The following is an 18,931-nucleotide window of genomic DNA, read 5'->3' as shown; positions in this document are numbered from 1 at the left end:
TGAATTGTTCCTGGAAGCAACTTTGTCTGAATGATCATGTCAATAGAGTCTGTAATATGTTATGTTTGTCTCTACAAAAGCGTAGAGTTATCACTTTCAACATCGTTGTCAGGATGGCCGAGCGGTCTAAGGCGCCAGACTCAAGGTATTGCATCAGACCTTCTCCCATAGTGGAGATACGGGTGTTCTGGTCCACGAATGTGGGCGTGGGTTCAAATCCCACTTCTGACACACTTTTTTTTCTCCCTTCAAACATGGCCTTTCCTAAAGCATATTGCCTTCATTTGGATAATAGCAGACATGTGCGAGTCCTGGTATCATTTTGGAAGACTGGTACGTAAAAATGTGATTAATGGTACAAACATGCAAATGAAACGATATTCGTTCTTCATAAATTGGTGATTGATACAAAAAGTTGTCCCGCGAGCCGGATTTGAACCAGCGACCTAAGGATTGCCAATTACAGCCTTGCCACTACAGTCCTCCGCTCTACCAACTGAGCTATCACGGGTGCTGACATTTGAGTTCGTTTTAATAGCTAGGCTGATTTTCTCTCAAATCAATAGGACTTTCCTCGCTTGACTGCTCACCTACTTCCTCCTGGGCGACAGTGTGTTATGGGCAGCAACCTGCTTAATATTATTGAAGGTTCATTTTAATCTCACATACAAATATGTCTCCTTACACCAATCTCCAGTCGGACAAGTTGAAATATCCAGCGGTCAGTATGGTATCTTTTAACAGAGAGCCTAATCCTTAAAATCATGCTCCACCACGTGAAGACAACCTGAACGTGCAACACTGTTATTTGTTTGAAACGTGTGAAGACCATATGGCAAGCCCAAACCTCGTGACAATCGAGAGTTGCATGGAGAGTCAATCCATCACTCCACTTACGTTGAAACGGAAAGGCGTGAAATTGACAAGAACACAGATTGAATGATGAAATGAGTAGCTCTGAAACTATCCCAAATGCATGCAGGGTTGTAGGTAGAATCAACATGACTGAAAAACGGCAACATGTTTGTCCATGGTTTGTCTCTACAAAAGCGTAGAGTTATCACTTTCAACATCGTTGTCAGGATGGCCGAGCGGTCTAAGGCGCCAGACTCAAGGTATTGCATCAGACCTTCTCCCATAGTGGAGATACGGGTGTTCTGGTCCACGAATGTGGGCGTGGGTTCAAATCCCACTTCTGACACACTTTTTTTTCTCCCTTCAAACATGGCCTTTCCTAAAGCATATTGCCTTGATTTGGATAATAGCAGACATGTGCGAGTCCTGGTATCATTTTGGAAGACTGGTACGTAAAAATGTGATTAATGGTACAAAGATGCAAATGAAACGATGTTCGTTCTTCATAAATTGGTGATTGATACAAAAAGTTGTCCCGCGAGCCGGATTTGAACCAGCGACCTAAGGATTGCCAATTTCAGCCTTGCCACTACAGTCCTCCGCTCTACCAACTGAGCTATCACGGGTGCTGACATTAGAGTTCGTTTTAATAGCTAGGCTGATTTTCTCTCAAATCAATAGGACTTTCCTCGCTTGACTGCTCACCTACTTCCTCCTGGGCGACAGTGTGTTATGGGCAGCAACCTGCTTAATATTATTGAAGGTTCATTTTAATCTCACATACAAATATGTCTCCTTACACCAATCTCCAGTCGGACAAGTTGAAATATCCAGCGGTCAGTATGGTATCTTTTAACAGAGAGCCTAATCCTTAAAATCATGCTCCACCACGTGAAGACAACCTGAACGTGCAACACTGTTATTTGTTTGAAACGTGTGAAGACCATATGGCAAGCCCAAACCTCGTGACAATCGAGAGTTGCATGGAGAGTCAATCCATCACATCACTTACGTTGAAACGGAAAGGAGTGAAATTGACAAGAACAAAGATTGAATGATGAAATGAGTAGCTCTGAAACTATCCCAAATGCATGCAGGGTTGTAGGTAGAATCAACATGACTGAAAAACGGCAACATGTTTGTCCATGGTTTGTCTCTACAAAAGCGTAGAGTTATCACTTTCAACATCGTTGTCAGGATGGCCGAGCGGTCTAAGGCGCCAGACGCAAGGTATTGCATCAGACCTTCTCCCATAGTGGAGATACGGGTGTTCTGGTCCACGAATGTGGGCGTGGGTTCAAATCCCACTTCTGACACACTTTTTTTTCTCCCTTCAAACATGGCCTTTCCTAAAGCATATTGCCTTCATTTGGATAATAGCAGACATGTGCGAGTCCTGGTATCATTTTGGAAGACTGGTACGTAAAAATGTGATTAATGGTACTAAGATGCAAATGAAACAATGTTCGTTCTTCATAAATTGGTGATTGATACAAAAAGTTGTCCCGCGAGCCGGATTTGAACCAGCGACCTAAGGATTGCCAATTACAGCCTTGCCACTACAGTCCTCCGCTCTACCAACTGAGCTATCACGGGTGCTGACATTTGAGTTCGTTTTAATAGCTAGGCTGATTTTCTCTCAAATCAATAGGACTTTCCTCGCTTGACTGCTCACCTACTTCCTCCTGGGCGACAGTGTGTTATGGGCAGCAACCTGCTTAATAATATTGAAGGTTCATTTTAATCTCACATACAAATATGTCTCCTTACACCAATCTCCAGTCGGACAAGTTGAAATATCCAGCGGTCAGTATGGTATCTTTTAACAGAGAGCCTAATCCTTAAAATCATGCTCCACCACGTGAAGACAACCTGAACGTGCAACACTGTTATTTGTTTGAAACGTGTGAAGACCATATGGCAAGCCCAAACCTCGTGACAATCGAGAGTTGCATGGAGAGTCAATCCATCACATCACTTACGTTGAAACGGAAAGGAGTGAAATTGACAAGAACAAAGATTGAATGATGAAATGAGTAGCTCTGAAACTATCCCAAATGCATGCAGGGTTGTAGGTAGAATCAACATGACTGAAAAACGGCAACATGTTTGTCCATGGTTTGTCTCTACAAAAGCGTAGAGTTATCACTTTCAACATCGTTGTCAGGATGGCCGAGCGGTCTAAGGCGCCAGACTCAAGGTATTGCATCAGACCTTCTCCCATAGTGGAGATACGGGTGTTCTGGTCCACGAATGTGGGCGTGGGTTCAAATCCCACTTCTGACACACTTTTTTTTCTCCCTTCAAACATGGCCTTTCCTAAAGCATATTGCCTTCATTTGGATAATAGCAGACATGTGCGAGTCCTGGTATCATTTTGGAAGACTGGTACGTAAAAATGTGATTAATGGTACAAACATGCAAATGAAACGATGTTCGTTCTTCATAAATTGGTGATTGATACAAAAAGTTGTCCCGCGAGCCGGATTTGAACCAGCGACCTAAGGATTGCCAATTACAGCCTTGCCACTACAGTCCTCCGCTCTACCAACTGAGCTATCACGGGTGCTGACATTAGAGTTCGTTTTAATAGCTAGGCTGATTTTCTCTCAAATCAATAGGACTTTCCTCGCTTGACTGCTCACCTACTTCCTCCTGGGCGACAGTGTGTTATGGGCAGCAACCTGCTTAATATTATTGAAGGTTCATTTTAATCTCACATACAAATATGTCTCCTTACACCAATCTCCAGTCGGACAAGTTGAAATATCCAGCGGTCAGTATGGTATCTTTTAACAGAGAGCCTAATCCTTAAAATCATGCTCCACCACGTGAAGACAACCTGAACGTGCAACACTGTTATTTGTTTGAAACGTGTGAAGACCATATGGCAAGCCCAAACCTCGTGACAATCGAGAGTTGCATGGAGAGTCAATCCATCACTCAACTTACGTTGAAACGGAAAGGCGTGAAATTGACAAGAACACAGATTGAATGATGAAATGAGTAGCTCTGAAACTATCCCAAATGCATGCAGGGTTGTAGGTAGAATCAACATGACTGAAAAACGGCAACATGTTTGTCCATGGTTTGTCTCTACAAAAGCGTAGAGTTATCACTTTCAACATCGTTGTCAGGATGGCCGAGCGGTCTAAGGCGCCAGACTCAAGGTATTGCATCAGACCTTGTCCCATAGTGGACATACGGGTGTTCTGGTCCACGAATGTGGGCGTGGGTTCAAATCCCACTTCTGACACACTTTTTTTTCTCCCTTCAAACATGGCCTTTCCTAAAGCATATTGCCTTCATTTGGATAATAGCAGACATGTGCGAGTCCTGGTATCATTTTGGAAGACTGGTACGTAAAAATGTGATTAATGGTACAAAGATGCAAATGAAACGATGTTCGTTCTTCATAAATTGGTGATTGATACAAAAAGTTGCCCCGCGAGCCGGATTTGAACCAGCGACCTAAGGATTGCCAATTACAGCCTTGCCACTACAGTCCTCCGCTCTACCAACTGAGCTATCACGGGTGCTGACATTAGAGTTCGTTTTAATAGCTAGGCTGATTTTCTCTCAAATCAATAGGACTTTCCTCGCTTGACTGCTCACCTACTTCCTCCTGGGCGACAGTGTGTTATGGGCAGCAACCTGCTTAATATTATTGAAGGTTCATTTTAATCTCACATACAAATATGTCTCCTTACACCAATCTCCAGTCGGACAAGTTGAAATATCCAGCGGTCAGTATGGTATCTTTTAACAGAGAGCCTAATCCTTAAAATCATGCTCCACCACGTGAAGACAACCTGAACGTGCAACACTGTTATTTGTTTGAAACGTGTGAAGACCATATGGCAAGCCCAAACCTCGTGACAATCGAGAGTTGCATGGAGAGTCAATCCATCACATCACTTACGTTGAAACGGAAAGGAGTGAAATTGACAAGAACACAGATTGAATGATGAAATGAGTAGCTCTGAACTATCCCAAATGCATGCAGGGTTGTAGGTAGAATCAACATGACTGAAAAACGGCAACATGTTTGTCCATGGTTTGTCTCTACAAAAGCGTAGAGTTATCACTTTCAACATCGTTGTCAGGATGGCCGAGAGGTCTAAGGCGCCAGACTCAAGGTATTGCATCAGACCTTCTCCCATAGTGGAGATACGGGTGTTCTGGTCCACGAATGTGGGCGTGGGTTCAAATCCCACTTCTGACACACTTTTTTTTCTCCCTTCAAACATGGCCTTTCCTAAAGCATATTGCCTTCATTTGGATAATAGCAGACATGTGCGAGTCCTGGTATCATTTTGGAAGACTGGTACGTAAAAATGTGATTAATGGTACAAAGATGCAAATGAAACGATGTTCGTTCTTCATAAATTGGTGATTGATACAAAAAGTTGTCCCGCGAGCCGGATTTGAACCAGCGACCTAAGGATTGCCAATTACAGCCTTGCCACTACAGTCCTCCGCTCTACCAACTGAGCTATCACGGGTGCTGACATTAGAGTTCGTTTTAATAGCTAGGCTGATTTTCTCTCAAATCAATAGGACTTTCCTCGCTTGACTGCTCACCTACTTCCTCCTGGGCGACAGTGTGTTATGGGCAGCAACCTGCTTAATATTATTGAAGGTTCATTTTAATCTCACATACAAATATGTCTCCTTACACCAATCTCCAGTCGGACAAGTTGAAATATCCAGCGGTCAGTATGGTATCTTTTAACAGAGAGCCTAATCCTTAAAATCATGCTCCACCACGTGAAGACAACCTGAACGTGCAACACTGTTATTTGTTTGAAACGTGTGAAGACCATATGGCAAGCCCAAACCTCGTGACAATCGAGAGTTGCATGGAGAGTCAATCCATCACATCACTTACGTTGAAACGGAAAGGAGTGAAATTGACAAGAACACAGATTGAATGATGAAATGAGTAGCTCTGAACTATCCCAAATGCATGCAGGGTTGTAGGTAGAATCAACATGACTGAAAAACGGCAACATGTTTGTCCATGGTTTGTCTCTACAAAAGCGTAGAGTTATCACTTTCAACATCGTTGTCAGGATGGCCGAGAGGTCTAAGGCGCCAGACTCAAGGTATTGCATCAGACCTTCTCCCATAGTGGAGATACGGGTGTTCTGGTCCACGAATGTGGGCGTGGGTTCAAATCCCACTTCTGACACACTTTTTTTTCTCCCTTCAAACATGGCCTTTCCTAAAGCATATTGCCTTCATTTGGATAATAGCAGACATGTGCGAGTCCTGGTATCATTTTGGAAGACTGGTACGTAAAAATGTGATTAATGGTACAAAGATGCAAATGAAACGATGTTCGTTCTTCATAAATTGGTGATTGATACAAAAAGTTGTCCCGCGAGCCGGATTTGAACCAGCGACCTAAGGATTGCCAATTACAGCCTTGCCACTACAGTCCTCCGCTCTACCAACTGAGCTATCACGGGTGCTGACATTAGAGTTCGTTTTAATAGCTAGGCTGATTTTCTCTCAAATCAATAGGACTTTCCTCGCTTGACTGCTCACCTATTTCCTCCTGGGCGACAGTGTGTTATGGGCAGCAACCTGCTTAATATTATTGAAGGTTCATTTTAATCTCACATACAAATATGTCTCCTTACACCAATCTCCAGTCGGACAAGTTGAAATATCCAGCGGTCAGTATGGTATCTTTTAACAGAGAGCCTAATCCTTAAAATCATGCTCCACCACGTGAAGACAACCTGAACGTGCAACACTGTTATTTGTTTGAAACGTGTGAAGACCATATGGCAAGCCCAAACCTCGTGACAATCGAGAGTTGCATGGAGAGTCAATCCATCACATCACTTACGTTGAAACGGAAAGGCGTGAAATTGACAAGAACACAGATTGAATGATGAAATGAGTAGCTCTGAAACTATCCCAAATGCATGCAGGGTTGTAGGTAGAATCAACATGACTGAAAAACGGCAACATGTTTGTCCATGGTTTGTCTCTACAAAAGCGTAGAGTTATCACTTTCAACATCGTTGTCAGGATGGCCGAGCGGTCTAAGGCGCCTGACTCAAGCTATTGCATCAGACCTTCTCCCATAGTGGAGATACGGGTGTTCTGGTCCACGAATGTGGGCGTGGGTTCAAATCCCACTTCTGACACACTTTTTTTTCTCCCTTCAAACATGGCCTTTCCTAAAGCATATTGCCTTCATTTGGATAATAGCAGACATGTGCGAGTCCTGGTATCATTTTGGAAGACTGGTACGTAAAAATGTGATTAATGGTACAAAGATGCAAATGAAACGATGTTCGTTCTTCATAAATTGGTGATTGATACAAAAAGTTGTCCCGCGAGCCGGATTTGAACCAGCGACCTAAGGATTGCCAATTACAGCCTTGCCACTACAGTCCTCCGCTCTACCAACTGAGCTATCACGGGTGCTGACATTAGAGTTCGTTTTAATAGCTAGGCTGATTTTCTCTCAAATCAATAGGACTTTCCTCGCTTGACTGCTCACCTACTTCCTCCTGGGCGACAGTGTGTTATGGGCAGCAACCTGCTTAATATTATTGAAGGTTCATTTTAATCTCACATACAAATATGTCTCCTTACACCAATCTCCAGTCGGACAAGTTGAAATATCCAGCGGTCAGTATGGTATCTTTTAACAGAGAGCCTAATCCTTAAAATCATGCTCCACCACGTGAAGACAACCTGAACGTGCAACACTGTTATTTGTTTGAAACGTGTGAAGACCATATGGCAAGCCCAAACCTCGTGACAATCGAGAGTTGCATGAAGAGTCAATCCATCACATCCCTTACGTTGAAACGGAAAGGCGTGAAATTGACAAGAACACAGATTGAATGATGAAATGAGTAGCTCTGAAACTATCCCAAATGCATGCAGGGTTGTAGGTAGAATCAACATGACTGAAAAACGGCAACATGTTTGTCCATGGTTTGTCTCTACAAAAGCGTAGAGTTATCACTTTCAACATCGTTGTCAGGATGGCCGAGCGGTCTAAGGCGCCAGACTCAAGGTATTGCATCAGACCTTCTCCCATAGTGGACATACGGGTGTTCTGGTCCACGAATGTGGGCGTGGGTTCAAATTCCACTTCTGACACACTTTTTTTTCTCCCTTCAAACATGGCCTTTCCTAAAGCATATTGCCTTGATTTGGATAATAGCAGACATGTGCGAGTCCTGGTATCATTTTGGAAGACTGGTACGTAAAAATGTGATTAATGGTACAAAGATGCAAATGAAACGATGTTCGTTCTTCATAAATTGGTGATTGATACAAAAAGTTGTCCCGCGAGCCGGATTTGAACCAGCGACCTAAGGATTGCCAATTACAGCCTTGCCACTACAGTCCTCCGCTCTACCAACTGAGCTATCACGGGTGCTGACATCAGAGTTGGTTTAATAGCTAGGCTGATTTTCTCTCAAATCAATAGGACTTTCCTCGCTTGACTGCTCACCTACTTCCTCCTGGGCGACAGTGTGTTATGGGCAGCAACCTGCTTAATATTATTGAAGGTTCATTTTAATCTCACATACAAATATGTCTCCTTACACCAATCTCCAGTCGGACAAGTTGAAATATCCAGCGGTCAGTATGGTATCTTTTAACAGAGAGCCTAATCCTTAAAATCATGCTCCACCACGTGAAGACAACCTGAACGTGCAACACTGTTATTTGTTTGAAACGTGTGAAGACCATATGGCAAGCCCAAACCTCGTGACAATCGAGAGTTGCATGAAAAGTCAATCCATCACATCACTTAAGTTGAAACGGAAAGGCGTGAAATTGACAAGAACACAGATTGAATGATGAAATGAGTAGCTCTGAAACTATCCCAAATGCATGCAGGGTTGTAGGTAGAATCAACATGACTGAAAAACGGCAACATGTTTGTCCATGGTTTGTCTCTACAAAAGCGTAGAGTTATCACTTTCAACATCGTTGTCAGGATGGCCGAGCGGTCTAAGGCGCCTGACTCAAGCTATTGCATCAGACCTTCTCCCATAGTGGAGATACGGGTGTTCTGGTCCACGAATGTGGGCGTGGGTTCAAATCCCACTTCTGACACACTTTTTTTTCTCCCTTCAAACATGGCCTTTCCTAAAGCATATTGCCTTCATTTGGATAATAGCAGACATGTGCGAGTCCTGGTATCATTTTGGAAGACTGGTACGTAAAAATGTGATTAATGGTACAAAGATGCAAATGAAACGATGTTCGTTCTTCATAAATTGGTGATTGATACAAAAAGTTGTCCCGCGAGCCGGATTTGAACCAGCGACCTAAGGATTGCCAATTACAGCCTTGCCACTACAGTCCTCCGCTCTACCAACTGAGCTATCACGGGTGCTGACATTAGAGTTCGTTTTAATAGCTAGGCTGATTTTCTCTCAAATCAATAGGACTTTCCTCGCTTGACTGCTCACCTACTTCCTCCTGGGCGACAGTGTGTTATGGGCAGCAACCTGCTTAATATTATTGAAGGTTCATTTTAATCTCACATACAAATATGTCTCCTTACACCAATCTCCAGTCGGACAAGTTGAAATATCCAGCGGTCAGTATGGTATCTTTTAACAGAGAGCCTAATCCTTAAAATCATGCTCCACCACGTGAAGACAACCTGAACGTGCAACACTGTTATTTGTTTGAAACGTGTGAAGACCATATGGCAAGCCCAAACCTCGTGACAATCGAGAGTTGCATGAAGAGTCAATCCATCACATCCCTTACGTTGAAACGGAAAGGCGTGAAATTGACAAGAACACAGATTGAATGATGAAATGAGTAGCTCTGAAACTATCCCAAATGCATGCAGGGTTGTAGGTAGAATCAACATGACTGAAAAACGGCAACATGTTTGTCCATGGTTTGTCTCTACAAAAGCGTAGAGTTATCACTTTCAACATCGTTGTCAGGATGGCCGAGCGGTCTAAGGCGCCAGACGCAAGGTATTGCATCAGACCTTCTCCCATAGTGGAGATACGGGTGTTCTGGTCCACGAATGTGGGCGTGGGTTCAAATTCCACTTCTGACACACTTTTTTTTCTCCCTTCAAACATGGCCTTTCCTAAAGCATATTGCCTTGATTTGGATAATAGCAGACATGTGCGAGTCCTGGTATCATTTTGGAAGACTGGTACGTAAAAATGTGATTAATGGTACAAAGATGCAAATGAAACGATGTTCGTTCTTCATAAATTGGTGATTGATACAAAAAGTTGTCCCGCGAGCCGGATTTGAACCAGCGACCTAAGGATTGCCAATTACAGCCTTGCCACTACAGTCCTCCGCTCTACCAACTGAGCTATCACGGGTGCTGACATCAGAGTTGGTTTAATAGCTAGGCTGATTTTCTCTCAAATCAATAGGACTTTCCTCGCTTGACTGCTCACCTACTTCCTCCTGGGCGACAGTGTGTTATGGGCAGCAACCTGCTTAATATTATTGAAGGTTCATTTTAATCTCACATACAAATATGTCTCCTTACACCAATCTCCAGTCGGACAAGTTGAAATATCCAGCGGTCAGTATGGTATCTTTTAACAGAGAGCCTAATCCTTAAAATCATGCTCCACCACGTGAAGACAACCTGAACGTGCAACACTGTTATTTGTTTGAAACGTGTGAAGACCATATGGCAAGCCCAAACCTCGTGACAATCGAGAGTTGCATGAAAAGTCAATCCATCACATCACTTACGTTGAAACGGAAAGGCGTGAAATTGACAAGAACACAGATTGAATGATGAAATGAGTAGCTCTGAAACTATCCCAAATGCATGCAGGGTTGTAGGTAGAATCAACATGACTGAAAAACGGCAACATGTTTGTCCATGGTTTGTCTCTACAAAAGCGTAGAGTTATCACTTTCAACATCGTTGTCAGGATGGCCGAGCGGTCTAAGGCGCCTGACTCAAGCTATTGCATCAGACCTTCTCCCATAGTGGAGATACGGGTGTTCTGGTCCACGAATGTGGGCGTGGGTTCAAATCCCACTTCTGACACACTTTTTTTTCTCCCTTCAAACATGGCCTTTCCTAAAGCATATTGCCTTCATTTGGATAATAGCAGACATGTGCGAGTCCTGGTATCATTTTGGAAGACTGGTACGTAAAAATGTGATTAATGGTACAAAGATGCAAATGAAACGATGTTCGTTCTTCATAAATTGGTGATTGATACAAAAAGTTGTCCCGCGAGCCGGATTTGAACCAGCGACCTAAGGATTGCCAATTACAGCCTTGCCACTACAGTCCTCCGCTCTACCAACTGAGCTATCACGGGTGCTGACATTAGAGTTCGTTTTAATAGCTAGGCTGATTTTCTCTCAAATCAATAGGACTTTCCTCGCTTGACTGCTCACCTACTTCCTCCTGGGCGACAGTGTGTTATGGGCAGCAACCTGCTTAATATTATTGAAGGTTCATTTTAATCTCACATACAAATATGTCTCCTTACACCAATCTCCAGTCGGACAAGTTGAAATATCCAGCGGTCAGTATGGTATCTTTTAACAGAGAGCCTAATCCTTAAAATCATGCTCCACCACGTGAAGACAACCTGAACGTGCAACACTGTTATTTGTTTGAAACGTGTGAAGACCATATGGCAAGCCCAAACCTCGTGACAATCGAGAGTTGCATGAAGAGTCAATCCATCACATCCCTTACGTTGAAACGGAAAGGCGTGAAATTGACAAGAACACAGATTGAATGATGAAATGAGTAGCTCTGAAACTATCCCAAATGCATGCAGGGTTGTAGGTAGAATCAACATGACTGAAAAACGGCAACATGTTTGTCCATGGTTTGTCTCTACAAAAGCGTAGAGTTATCACTTTCAACATCGTTGTCAGGATGGCCGAGCGGTCTAAGGCGCCAGACTCAAGGTATTGCATCAGACCTTCTCCCATAGTGGAGATACGGGTGTTCTGGTCCACGAATGTGGGCGTGGGTTCAAATTCCACTTCTGACACACTTTTTTTTCTCCCTTCAAACATGGCCTTTCCTAAAGCATATTGCCTTGATTTGGATAATAGCAGACATGTGCGAGTCCTGGTATCATTTTGGAAGACTGGTACGTAAAAATGTGATTAATGGTACAAAGATGCAAATGAAACGATGTTCGTTCTTCATAAATTGGTGATTGATACAAAAAGTTGTCCCGCGAGCCGGATTTGAACCAGCGACCTAAGGATTGCCAATTACAGCCTTGCCACTACAGTCCTCCGCTCTACCAACTGAGCTATCACGGGTGCTGACATTTGAGTTCGTTTTAATAGCTAGGCTGATTTTCTCTCAAATCAATAGGACTTTCCTCGCTTGACTGCTCACCTACTTCCTCCTGGGCGACAGTGTGTTATGGGCAGCAACCTGCTTAATATTATTGAAGGTTCATTTTAATCTCACATACAAATATGTCTCCTTACACCAATCTCCAGTCGGACAAGTTGAAATATCCAGCGGTCAGTATGGTATCTTTTAACAGAGAGCCTAATCCTTAAAATCATGCTCCACCACGTGAAGACAACCTGAACGTGCAACACTGTTATTTGTTTGAAACGTGTGAAGACCATATGGCAAGCCCAAACCTCGTGACAATCGAGAGTTGCATGAAGAGTCAATCCATCACATCCCTTACGTTGAAACGGAAAGGCGTGAAATTGACAAGAACACAGATTGAATGATGAAATGAGTAGCTCTGAAACTATCCCAAATGCATGCAGGGTTGTAGGTAGAATCAACATGACTGAAAAACGGCAACATGTTTGTCCATGGTTTGTCTCTACAAAAGCGTAGAGTTATCACTTTCAACATCGTTGTCAGGATGGCCGAGCGGTCTAAGGCGCCAGACTCAAGGTATTGCATCAGACCTTCTCCCATAGTGGAGATACGGGTGTTCTGGTCCACGAATGTGGGCGTGGGTTCAAATTCCACTTCTGACACACTTTTTTTTTCTCCCTTCAAACATGGCCTTTCCTAAAGCATATTGCCTTGATTTGGATAATAGCAGACATGTGCGAGTCCTGGTATCATTTTGGAAGACTGGTACGTAAAAATGTGATTAATGGTACAAAGATGCAAATGAAACGATGTTCGTTCTTCATAAATTGGTGATTGATACAAAAAGTTGTCCCGCGAGCCGGATTTGAACCAGCGACCTAAGGATTGCCAATTACAGCCTTGCCACTACAGTCCTCCGCTCTACCAACTGAGCTATCACGGGTGCTGACATCAGAGTTGGTTTAATAGCTAGGCTGATTTTCTCTCAAATCAATAGGACTTTCCTCGCTTGACTGCTCACCTACTTCCTCCTGGGCGACAGTGTGTTATGGGCAGCAACCTGCTTAATATTATTGAAGGTTCATTTTAATCTCACATACAAATATGTCTCCTTACACCAATCTCCAGTCGGACAAGTTGAAATATCCAGCGGTCAGTATGGTATCTTTTAACAGAGAGCCTAATCCTTAAAATCATGCTCCACCACGTGAAGACAACCTGAACGTGCAACACTGTTATTTGTTTGAAACGTGTGAAGACCATATGGCAAGCCCAAACCTCGTGACAATCGAGAGTTGCATGAAGAGTCAATCCATCACATCCCTTACGTTGAAACGGAAAGGCGTGAAATTGACAAGAACACAGATTGAATGATGAAATGAGTAGCTCTGAAACTATCCCAAATGCATGCAGGGTTGTAGGTAGAATCAACATGACTGAAAAACGGCAACATGTTTGTCCATGGTTTGTCTCTACAAAAGCGTAGAGTTATCACTTTCAACATCGTTGTCAGGATGGCCGAGCGGTCTAAGGCGCCTGACTCAAGGTATTGCATCAGACCTTCTCCCATAGTGGAGATACGGGTGTTCTGGTCCACGAATGTGGGCGTGGGTTCAAATCCCACTTCTGACACACTTTTTTTTCTCCCTTCAAACATGGCCTTTCCTAAAGCATATTGCCTTCATTTGGATAATAGCAGACATGTGCGAGTCCTGGTATCATTTTGGAAGACTGGTACGTAAAAATGTGATTAATGGTACAAAGATGCAAATGAAACGATGTTCGTTCTTCATAAATTGGTGATTGATACAAAAAGTTGTCCCGCGAGCCGGATTTGAACCAGCGACCTAAGGATTGCCAATTACAGCCTTGCCACTACAGTCCTCCGCTCTACCAACTGAGCTATCACGGGTGCTGACATTTGAGTTCTTTTTAATAGCTAGGCTGATTTTCTCTCAAATCAATAGGACTTTCCTCGCTTGACTGCTCACCTACTTCCTCCTGGGCGACAGTGTGTTATGGGCAGCAACCTGCTTAATATTATTGAAGGTTCATTTCAACCTCACATACAAATATGTCTCCTTACACCAATCTGCAGTCGGACAAGTTGAAATATCCAGCGGTCAGTATGGTATCTTTTAACAGAGAGCCTAATCCTTAAAATCATGCTCCACCACGTGAAGACAACCTGAACGTGCAACACTGTTATTTGTTTGAAACGTGTGAAGACCATATGGCAAGCCCAAACCTCGTGACAATCGAGAGTTGCATGAAGAGTCAATCCATCACATCACTTACGTTGAAACGGAAAGGCGTGAAATTGACAAGAACACAGATTGAATGATGAAATGAGTAGCTCTGAAACTATCCCAAATGCATGCAGGGTTGTAGGTAGAATCAACATGACTGAAAAACGGCAACATGTTTGTCCATGGTTTGTCTCTACAAAAGCGTAGAGTTATCACTTTCAACATCGTTGTCAGGATGGCCGAGCGGTCTAAGGCGCCTGACTCAAGGTATTGCATCAGACCTTCTCCCATAGTGGAGATACGGGTGTTCTGGTCCACGAATGTGGGCGTGGGTTCAAATCCCACTTCTGACACACTTTTTTTCTCCCTTCAAACATGGCCTTTCCTAAAGCATATTGCCTTCATTTGGATAATAGCAGACATGTGCGAGTCCTGGTATCATTTTGGAAGACTGGTACGTAAAAATGTGATTAATGGTACAAAGATGCAAATGAAACGATGTTCGTTCTTCATAAATTGGTGATTGATACAAAAAGTTGTCCCGCGAGCCGGATTTGAACCAGCGACCTAAGGATTGCCAATTACAGCCTTGCCACTACAGTCCTCCGCCCTACCAACTGAGCTATCACGGGTGCTGACATTTGAGTTCGTTTTAATAGCTAGGCTGATTTTCTCTCAAATCAATAGGACTTTCCTCGCTTGACTGCTCACCTACTTCCTCCTGGGCGACAGTGTGTTATGGGCAGCAACCTGCTTAATATTATTGAAGGTTCATTTTAATCTCACATACAAATATGTCTCCTTACACCAATCTCCAGTCGGACAAGTTGAAATATCCAGCGGTCAGTATGGTATCTTTTAACAGAGAGCCTAATCCTTAAAATCATGCTCCACCACGTGAAGACAACCTGAACGTGCAACACTGTTATTTGTTTGAAACGTGTGAAGACCATATGGCAAGCCCAAACCTCGTGACAATCGAGAGTTGCATGAAGAGTCAATCCATCACATCCCTTACGTTGAAACGGAAAGGCGTGAAATTGACAAGAACACAGATTGAATGATGAAATGAGTAGCTCTGAAACTATCCCAAATGCATGCAGGGTTGTAGGTAGAATCAACATGACTGAAAAACGGCAACATGTTTGTCCATGGTTTGTCTCTACAAAAGCGTAGAGTTATCACTTTCAACATCGTTGTCAGGATGGCCGAGCGGTCTAAGGCGCCTGACTCAAGGTATTGCATCAGACCTTCTCCCATAGTGGAGATACGGGTGTTCTGGTCCACGAATGTGGGCGTGGGTTCAAATCCCACTTCTGACACACTTTTTTTTCTCCCTTCAAACATGGCCTTTCCTAAAGCATATTGCCTTCATTTGGATAATAGCAGACATGTGCGAGTCCTGGTATCATTTTGGAAGACTGGTACGTAAAAATGTGATTAATGGTACAAAGATGCAAATGAAACGATGTTCGTTCTTCATAAATTGGTGATTGATACAAAAAGTTGTCCCGCGAGCCGGATTTGAACCAGCGACCTAAGGATTGCCAATTACAGCCTTGCCACTACAGTCCTCCGCTCTACCAACTGAGCTATCACGGGTGCTGACATTAGAGTTCGTTTTAATAGCTAGGCTGATTTTCTCTCAAATCAATAGGACTTTCCTCGCTTGACTGCTCACCTACTTCCTCCTGGGCGACAGTGTGTTATGGGCAGCAACCTGCTTAATATTATTGAAGGTTCATTTTAATCTCACATACAAATATGTCTCCTTACACCAATCTCCAGTCGGACAAGTTGAAATATCCAGCGGTCAGTATGGTATCTTTTAACAGAGAGCCTAATCCTTAAAATCATGCTCCACCACGTGAAGACAACCTGAACGTGCAACACTGTTATTTGTTTGAAACGTGTGAAGACCATATGGCAAGCCCAAACCTCGTGACAATCGAGAGTTGCATGAAAAGTCAATCCATCACATCACTTACGTTGAAACGGAAAGGCGTGAAATTGACAAGAACACAGATTGAATGATGAAATGAGTAGCTCTGAAACTATCCCAAATGCATGCAGGGTTGTAGGTAGAATCAACATGACTGAAAAACGGCAACATGTTTGTCCATGGTTTGTCTCTACAAAAGCGTAGAGTTATCACTTTCAACATCGTTGTCAGGATGGCCGAGCGGTCTAAGGCGCCAGACTCAAGGTATTGCATCAGACCTTCTCCCATAGTGGAGATACGGGTGTTCTGGTCCACGAATGTGGGCGTGGGTTCAAATCCCACTTCTGACACACTTTTTTTTCTCCCTTCAAACATGGCCTTTCCTAAAGCATATTGCCTTGATTTGGATAATAGCAGACATGTGCGAGTCCTGGTATCATTTTGGAAGACTGGTACGTAAAAATGTGATTAATGGTACAAAGATGCAAATGAAACGATGTTCGTTCTTCATAAATTGGTGATTGATACAAAAAGTTGAACCAGCGACCTAAGGATTGCCAATTACAGCCTTGCCACTACAGTCCTCCGCTCTACCAACTGAGCTATCACGGGTGCTGACATTTGAGTTCGTTTTAATAGCTAGGCTGATTTTCTCTCAAATCAATAGGACTTTCCTCGCTTGACTGCTCACCTACTTCCTCCTGGGCGACAGTGTGTTATGGGCAGCAACCTGCTTAATATTATTGAAGGTTCATTTCAACCTCACATACAAATATGTCTCCTTACACCAATCTGCAGTCGGACAAGTTGAAATATCCAGCGGTCAGTATGGTATCTTTTAACAGAGAGCCTAATCCTTAAAATCATGCTCCACCACGTGAAGACAACCTGAACGTGCAACACTGTTATTTGTTTGAAACGTGTGAAGACCATATGGCAAGCCCAAACCTCGTGACAATCGAGAGTTGCATGAAGAGTCAATCCATCACATCACTTACGTTGAAACGGAAAGGCGTGAAATTGACAAGAACACAGATTGAATGATGAAATGAGTAGCTCTGAAACTATCCCAAATGCATGCAGGGTTGTAGGTAGAATCAACATGACTGAAAAACGGCAACATGTTTGTCCATGGTTTGTCTCTACAAAAGCGTAGAGTTATCACTTTCAACATCGTTGTCAGGATGGCCGAGCGGTCTAAGGCGCCTGACTCAAGGTATTGCATCAGACCTTCTCCCATAGTGGAGATACGGGTGTTCTGGTCCACGAATGTGGGCGTGGGTTCAAATCCCACTTCTGACACACTTTTTTTTCTCCCTTCAAACATGGCCTTTCCTAAAGCATATTGCCTTGATTTGGATAATAGCAGACATGTGCGAGTCCTGGTATCATTTTGGAAGACTGGTACGTAAAAATGTGATTAATGGTACAAAGATGCAAATGAAACGATGTTCGTTCTTCATAAATTGGTGATTGATACAAAAAGTTGTCCCGCGAGCCGGATTTGAACCAGCGACCTAAGGATTGCCAATTACAGCCTTGCCACTACAGTCCTCCGCTCTACCAACTGAGCTATCACGGGTGCTGACATTTGAGTTCGTTTTAATAGCTAGGCTGATTTTCTCTCAAATCAATAGGACTTTCCTCGCTTGACTGCTCACCTACTTCCTCCTGGGCGACAGTGTGTTATGGGCAGCAACCTGCTTAATATTATTGAAGGTTCATTTCAACCTCACATACAAATATGTCTCCTTACACCAATCTGCAGTCGGACAAGTTGAAATATCCAGCGGTCAGTATGGTATCTTTTAACAGAGAGCCTAATCCTTAAAATCATGCTCCACCACGTGAAGACAACCTGAACGTGCAACACTGTTATTTGTTTGAAACGTGTGAAGACCATATGGCAAGCCCAAACCTCGTGACAATCGAGAGTTGCATGAAGAGTCAATCCATCACATCACTTACGTTGAAACGGAAAGGCGTGAAATTGACAAGAACACAGATTGAATGATGAAATGAGTAGCTCTGAAACTATCCCAAATGCATGCAGGGTTGTAGGTAGAATCAACATGACTGAAAAACGGCAACATGTTTGTCCATGGTTTGTCTCTACAACAGCGTAGAGTTATCACTTTCAACATCGTTGTCAGGATGGCCGAGCGGTCTAAGGCGCCAGACTCAAGGTATTGCATCAGACCTTCCAGATACGGGTGTTCTGGTCCACGAATGTGGGCGTGGGTTCAAATCCCACTTCTGACACACTTTTTTTTCTCCCTTCAAACATGGCCTTTCCTAAAGCATATTGCCTTCATTTGGATAATAGCAGACATGTGCGAGTCCTGGTATCATTTTGGAAGACTGGTACGTAAAAATGTGATTAATGGTACAAAGATGCAAATGAAACGATGTTCGTTCTTCATAAATTGGTGATTGATACAAAAAGTTGTCCCGCGAGCCGGATTTGAACCAGCGACCTAAGGATTGCCAATTACAGCCTTGCCACTACAGTCCTCCGCTCTACCAACTGGGCTATCACGGGTGCTGACATTTGAGTTCGTTTTA

General features: G+C 43.3%; 38 non-coding genes across 38 annotated transcripts; 19 read left to right on the top strand and 19 right to left on the bottom strand.

Moving 5' to 3' along the window:
- The first annotated feature begins 107 nt into the window (after positions 1–107).
- Positions 108–231, top strand: Trnal-caa. Its single transcript has 2 exons — positions 108–145; positions 186–231. It is a non-coding gene; the product is annotated as a tRNA-Leu (tRNA).
- A 187-nt stretch (positions 232–418) lies between these two features.
- Positions 419–511, bottom strand: Trnay-gua. Its single transcript has 2 exons — positions 475–511; positions 419–454 (listed from the first exon to the last, which is right to left on the bottom strand). It is a non-coding gene; the product is annotated as a tRNA-Tyr (tRNA).
- A 566-nt stretch (positions 512–1,077) lies between these two features.
- Positions 1,078–1,201, top strand: Trnal-caa. Its single transcript has 2 exons — positions 1,078–1,115; positions 1,156–1,201. It is a non-coding gene; the product is annotated as a tRNA-Leu (tRNA).
- A 187-nt stretch (positions 1,202–1,388) lies between these two features.
- On the bottom strand, positions 1,389–1,481 carry Trnay-gua. Its single transcript has 2 exons — positions 1,445–1,481; positions 1,389–1,424 (listed from the first exon to the last, which is right to left on the bottom strand). It is a non-coding gene; the product is annotated as a tRNA-Tyr (tRNA).
- Positions 1,482–2,047: 566 nt separating this feature from the next.
- On the top strand, positions 2,048–2,171 carry Trnal-caa. Its single transcript has 2 exons — positions 2,048–2,085; positions 2,126–2,171. It is a non-coding gene; the product is annotated as a tRNA-Leu (tRNA).
- Positions 2,172–2,358: 187 nt separating this feature from the next.
- Trnay-gua lies at positions 2,359–2,451 on the bottom strand. The gene is made up of 2 exons: positions 2,415–2,451; positions 2,359–2,394 (listed from the first exon to the last, which is right to left on the bottom strand). It is a non-coding gene; the product is annotated as a tRNA-Tyr (tRNA).
- Positions 2,452–3,017: 566 nt separating this feature from the next.
- Positions 3,018–3,141, top strand: Trnal-caa. Its single transcript has 2 exons — positions 3,018–3,055; positions 3,096–3,141. It is a non-coding gene; the product is annotated as a tRNA-Leu (tRNA).
- Positions 3,142–3,328: 187 nt separating this feature from the next.
- On the bottom strand, positions 3,329–3,421 carry Trnay-gua. The gene is made up of 2 exons: positions 3,385–3,421; positions 3,329–3,364 (listed from the first exon to the last, which is right to left on the bottom strand). It is a non-coding gene; the product is annotated as a tRNA-Tyr (tRNA).
- A 566-nt stretch (positions 3,422–3,987) lies between these two features.
- On the top strand, positions 3,988–4,111 carry Trnal-caa. Its single transcript has 2 exons — positions 3,988–4,025; positions 4,066–4,111. It is a non-coding gene; the product is annotated as a tRNA-Leu (tRNA).
- Positions 4,112–4,298: 187 nt separating this feature from the next.
- Positions 4,299–4,391, bottom strand: Trnay-gua. The gene is made up of 2 exons: positions 4,355–4,391; positions 4,299–4,334 (listed from the first exon to the last, which is right to left on the bottom strand). It is a non-coding gene; the product is annotated as a tRNA-Tyr (tRNA).
- Positions 4,392–4,956: 565 nt separating this feature from the next.
- Trnal-caa lies at positions 4,957–5,080 on the top strand. The gene is made up of 2 exons: positions 4,957–4,994; positions 5,035–5,080. It is a non-coding gene; the product is annotated as a tRNA-Leu (tRNA).
- Positions 5,081–5,267: 187 nt separating this feature from the next.
- On the bottom strand, positions 5,268–5,360 carry Trnay-gua. The gene is made up of 2 exons: positions 5,324–5,360; positions 5,268–5,303 (listed from the first exon to the last, which is right to left on the bottom strand). It is a non-coding gene; the product is annotated as a tRNA-Tyr (tRNA).
- A 565-nt stretch (positions 5,361–5,925) lies between these two features.
- Trnal-caa lies at positions 5,926–6,049 on the top strand. The gene is made up of 2 exons: positions 5,926–5,963; positions 6,004–6,049. It is a non-coding gene; the product is annotated as a tRNA-Leu (tRNA).
- A 187-nt stretch (positions 6,050–6,236) lies between these two features.
- Trnay-gua lies at positions 6,237–6,329 on the bottom strand. The gene is made up of 2 exons: positions 6,293–6,329; positions 6,237–6,272 (listed from the first exon to the last, which is right to left on the bottom strand). It is a non-coding gene; the product is annotated as a tRNA-Tyr (tRNA).
- Positions 6,330–6,895: 566 nt separating this feature from the next.
- Trnal-caa lies at positions 6,896–7,019 on the top strand. Its single transcript has 2 exons — positions 6,896–6,933; positions 6,974–7,019. It is a non-coding gene; the product is annotated as a tRNA-Leu (tRNA).
- Positions 7,020–7,206: 187 nt separating this feature from the next.
- Trnay-gua lies at positions 7,207–7,299 on the bottom strand. The gene is made up of 2 exons: positions 7,263–7,299; positions 7,207–7,242 (listed from the first exon to the last, which is right to left on the bottom strand). It is a non-coding gene; the product is annotated as a tRNA-Tyr (tRNA).
- Positions 7,300–7,865: 566 nt separating this feature from the next.
- Positions 7,866–7,989, top strand: Trnal-caa. Its single transcript has 2 exons — positions 7,866–7,903; positions 7,944–7,989. It is a non-coding gene; the product is annotated as a tRNA-Leu (tRNA).
- A 187-nt stretch (positions 7,990–8,176) lies between these two features.
- On the bottom strand, positions 8,177–8,269 carry Trnay-gua. The gene is made up of 2 exons: positions 8,233–8,269; positions 8,177–8,212 (listed from the first exon to the last, which is right to left on the bottom strand). It is a non-coding gene; the product is annotated as a tRNA-Tyr (tRNA).
- A 565-nt stretch (positions 8,270–8,834) lies between these two features.
- Positions 8,835–8,958, top strand: Trnal-caa. Its single transcript has 2 exons — positions 8,835–8,872; positions 8,913–8,958. It is a non-coding gene; the product is annotated as a tRNA-Leu (tRNA).
- Positions 8,959–9,145: 187 nt separating this feature from the next.
- On the bottom strand, positions 9,146–9,238 carry Trnay-gua. The gene is made up of 2 exons: positions 9,202–9,238; positions 9,146–9,181 (listed from the first exon to the last, which is right to left on the bottom strand). It is a non-coding gene; the product is annotated as a tRNA-Tyr (tRNA).
- Positions 9,239–10,115: 877 nt separating this feature from the next.
- Positions 10,116–10,208, bottom strand: Trnay-gua. Its single transcript has 2 exons — positions 10,172–10,208; positions 10,116–10,151 (listed from the first exon to the last, which is right to left on the bottom strand). It is a non-coding gene; the product is annotated as a tRNA-Tyr (tRNA).
- Positions 10,209–10,773: 565 nt separating this feature from the next.
- Trnal-caa lies at positions 10,774–10,897 on the top strand. Its single transcript has 2 exons — positions 10,774–10,811; positions 10,852–10,897. It is a non-coding gene; the product is annotated as a tRNA-Leu (tRNA).
- A 187-nt stretch (positions 10,898–11,084) lies between these two features.
- On the bottom strand, positions 11,085–11,177 carry Trnay-gua. The gene is made up of 2 exons: positions 11,141–11,177; positions 11,085–11,120 (listed from the first exon to the last, which is right to left on the bottom strand). It is a non-coding gene; the product is annotated as a tRNA-Tyr (tRNA).
- Positions 11,178–11,743: 566 nt separating this feature from the next.
- Positions 11,744–11,867, top strand: Trnal-caa. Its single transcript has 2 exons — positions 11,744–11,781; positions 11,822–11,867. It is a non-coding gene; the product is annotated as a tRNA-Leu (tRNA).
- Positions 11,868–12,054: 187 nt separating this feature from the next.
- On the bottom strand, positions 12,055–12,147 carry Trnay-gua. The gene is made up of 2 exons: positions 12,111–12,147; positions 12,055–12,090 (listed from the first exon to the last, which is right to left on the bottom strand). It is a non-coding gene; the product is annotated as a tRNA-Tyr (tRNA).
- Positions 12,148–12,713: 566 nt separating this feature from the next.
- On the top strand, positions 12,714–12,837 carry Trnal-caa. Its single transcript has 2 exons — positions 12,714–12,751; positions 12,792–12,837. It is a non-coding gene; the product is annotated as a tRNA-Leu (tRNA).
- A 188-nt stretch (positions 12,838–13,025) lies between these two features.
- On the bottom strand, positions 13,026–13,118 carry Trnay-gua. Its single transcript has 2 exons — positions 13,082–13,118; positions 13,026–13,061 (listed from the first exon to the last, which is right to left on the bottom strand). It is a non-coding gene; the product is annotated as a tRNA-Tyr (tRNA).
- A 565-nt stretch (positions 13,119–13,683) lies between these two features.
- Trnal-caa lies at positions 13,684–13,807 on the top strand. The gene is made up of 2 exons: positions 13,684–13,721; positions 13,762–13,807. It is a non-coding gene; the product is annotated as a tRNA-Leu (tRNA).
- Positions 13,808–13,994: 187 nt separating this feature from the next.
- On the bottom strand, positions 13,995–14,087 carry Trnay-gua. Its single transcript has 2 exons — positions 14,051–14,087; positions 13,995–14,030 (listed from the first exon to the last, which is right to left on the bottom strand). It is a non-coding gene; the product is annotated as a tRNA-Tyr (tRNA).
- Positions 14,088–14,653: 566 nt separating this feature from the next.
- On the top strand, positions 14,654–14,777 carry Trnal-caa. The gene is made up of 2 exons: positions 14,654–14,691; positions 14,732–14,777. It is a non-coding gene; the product is annotated as a tRNA-Leu (tRNA).
- A 186-nt stretch (positions 14,778–14,963) lies between these two features.
- On the bottom strand, positions 14,964–15,056 carry Trnay-gua. Its single transcript has 2 exons — positions 15,020–15,056; positions 14,964–14,999 (listed from the first exon to the last, which is right to left on the bottom strand). It is a non-coding gene; the product is annotated as a tRNA-Tyr (tRNA).
- Positions 15,057–15,622: 566 nt separating this feature from the next.
- Positions 15,623–15,746, top strand: Trnal-caa. The gene is made up of 2 exons: positions 15,623–15,660; positions 15,701–15,746. It is a non-coding gene; the product is annotated as a tRNA-Leu (tRNA).
- Positions 15,747–15,933: 187 nt separating this feature from the next.
- On the bottom strand, positions 15,934–16,026 carry Trnay-gua. Its single transcript has 2 exons — positions 15,990–16,026; positions 15,934–15,969 (listed from the first exon to the last, which is right to left on the bottom strand). It is a non-coding gene; the product is annotated as a tRNA-Tyr (tRNA).
- Positions 16,027–16,592: 566 nt separating this feature from the next.
- On the top strand, positions 16,593–16,716 carry Trnal-caa. The gene is made up of 2 exons: positions 16,593–16,630; positions 16,671–16,716. It is a non-coding gene; the product is annotated as a tRNA-Leu (tRNA).
- Positions 16,717–17,544: 828 nt separating this feature from the next.
- On the top strand, positions 17,545–17,668 carry Trnal-caa. The gene is made up of 2 exons: positions 17,545–17,582; positions 17,623–17,668. It is a non-coding gene; the product is annotated as a tRNA-Leu (tRNA).
- A 187-nt stretch (positions 17,669–17,855) lies between these two features.
- On the bottom strand, positions 17,856–17,948 carry Trnay-gua. Its single transcript has 2 exons — positions 17,912–17,948; positions 17,856–17,891 (listed from the first exon to the last, which is right to left on the bottom strand). It is a non-coding gene; the product is annotated as a tRNA-Tyr (tRNA).
- A 566-nt stretch (positions 17,949–18,514) lies between these two features.
- Trnal-caa lies at positions 18,515–18,628 on the top strand. The gene is made up of 2 exons: positions 18,515–18,552; positions 18,583–18,628. It is a non-coding gene; the product is annotated as a tRNA-Leu (tRNA).
- A 187-nt stretch (positions 18,629–18,815) lies between these two features.
- Positions 18,816–18,908, bottom strand: Trnay-gua. Its single transcript has 2 exons — positions 18,872–18,908; positions 18,816–18,851 (listed from the first exon to the last, which is right to left on the bottom strand). It is a non-coding gene; the product is annotated as a tRNA-Tyr (tRNA).
- Between the last annotated feature and the right edge of the window lie 23 nt (positions 18,909–18,931).

This window comes from Haliotis rufescens, unplaced genomic scaffold (assembly GCF_023055435.1).
Source record: "Haliotis rufescens isolate VD_foot unplaced genomic scaffold, xgHalRufe1.0.p SCAF_2, whole genome shotgun sequence".
Classification (NCBI taxonomy): domain Eukaryota; kingdom Metazoa; phylum Mollusca; class Gastropoda; order Lepetellida; family Haliotidae; genus Haliotis; species Haliotis rufescens.
The sequence above is the reverse complement of the archived record's forward strand: the minus strand, read 5'-3'. Positions and strand labels throughout refer to the sequence as shown.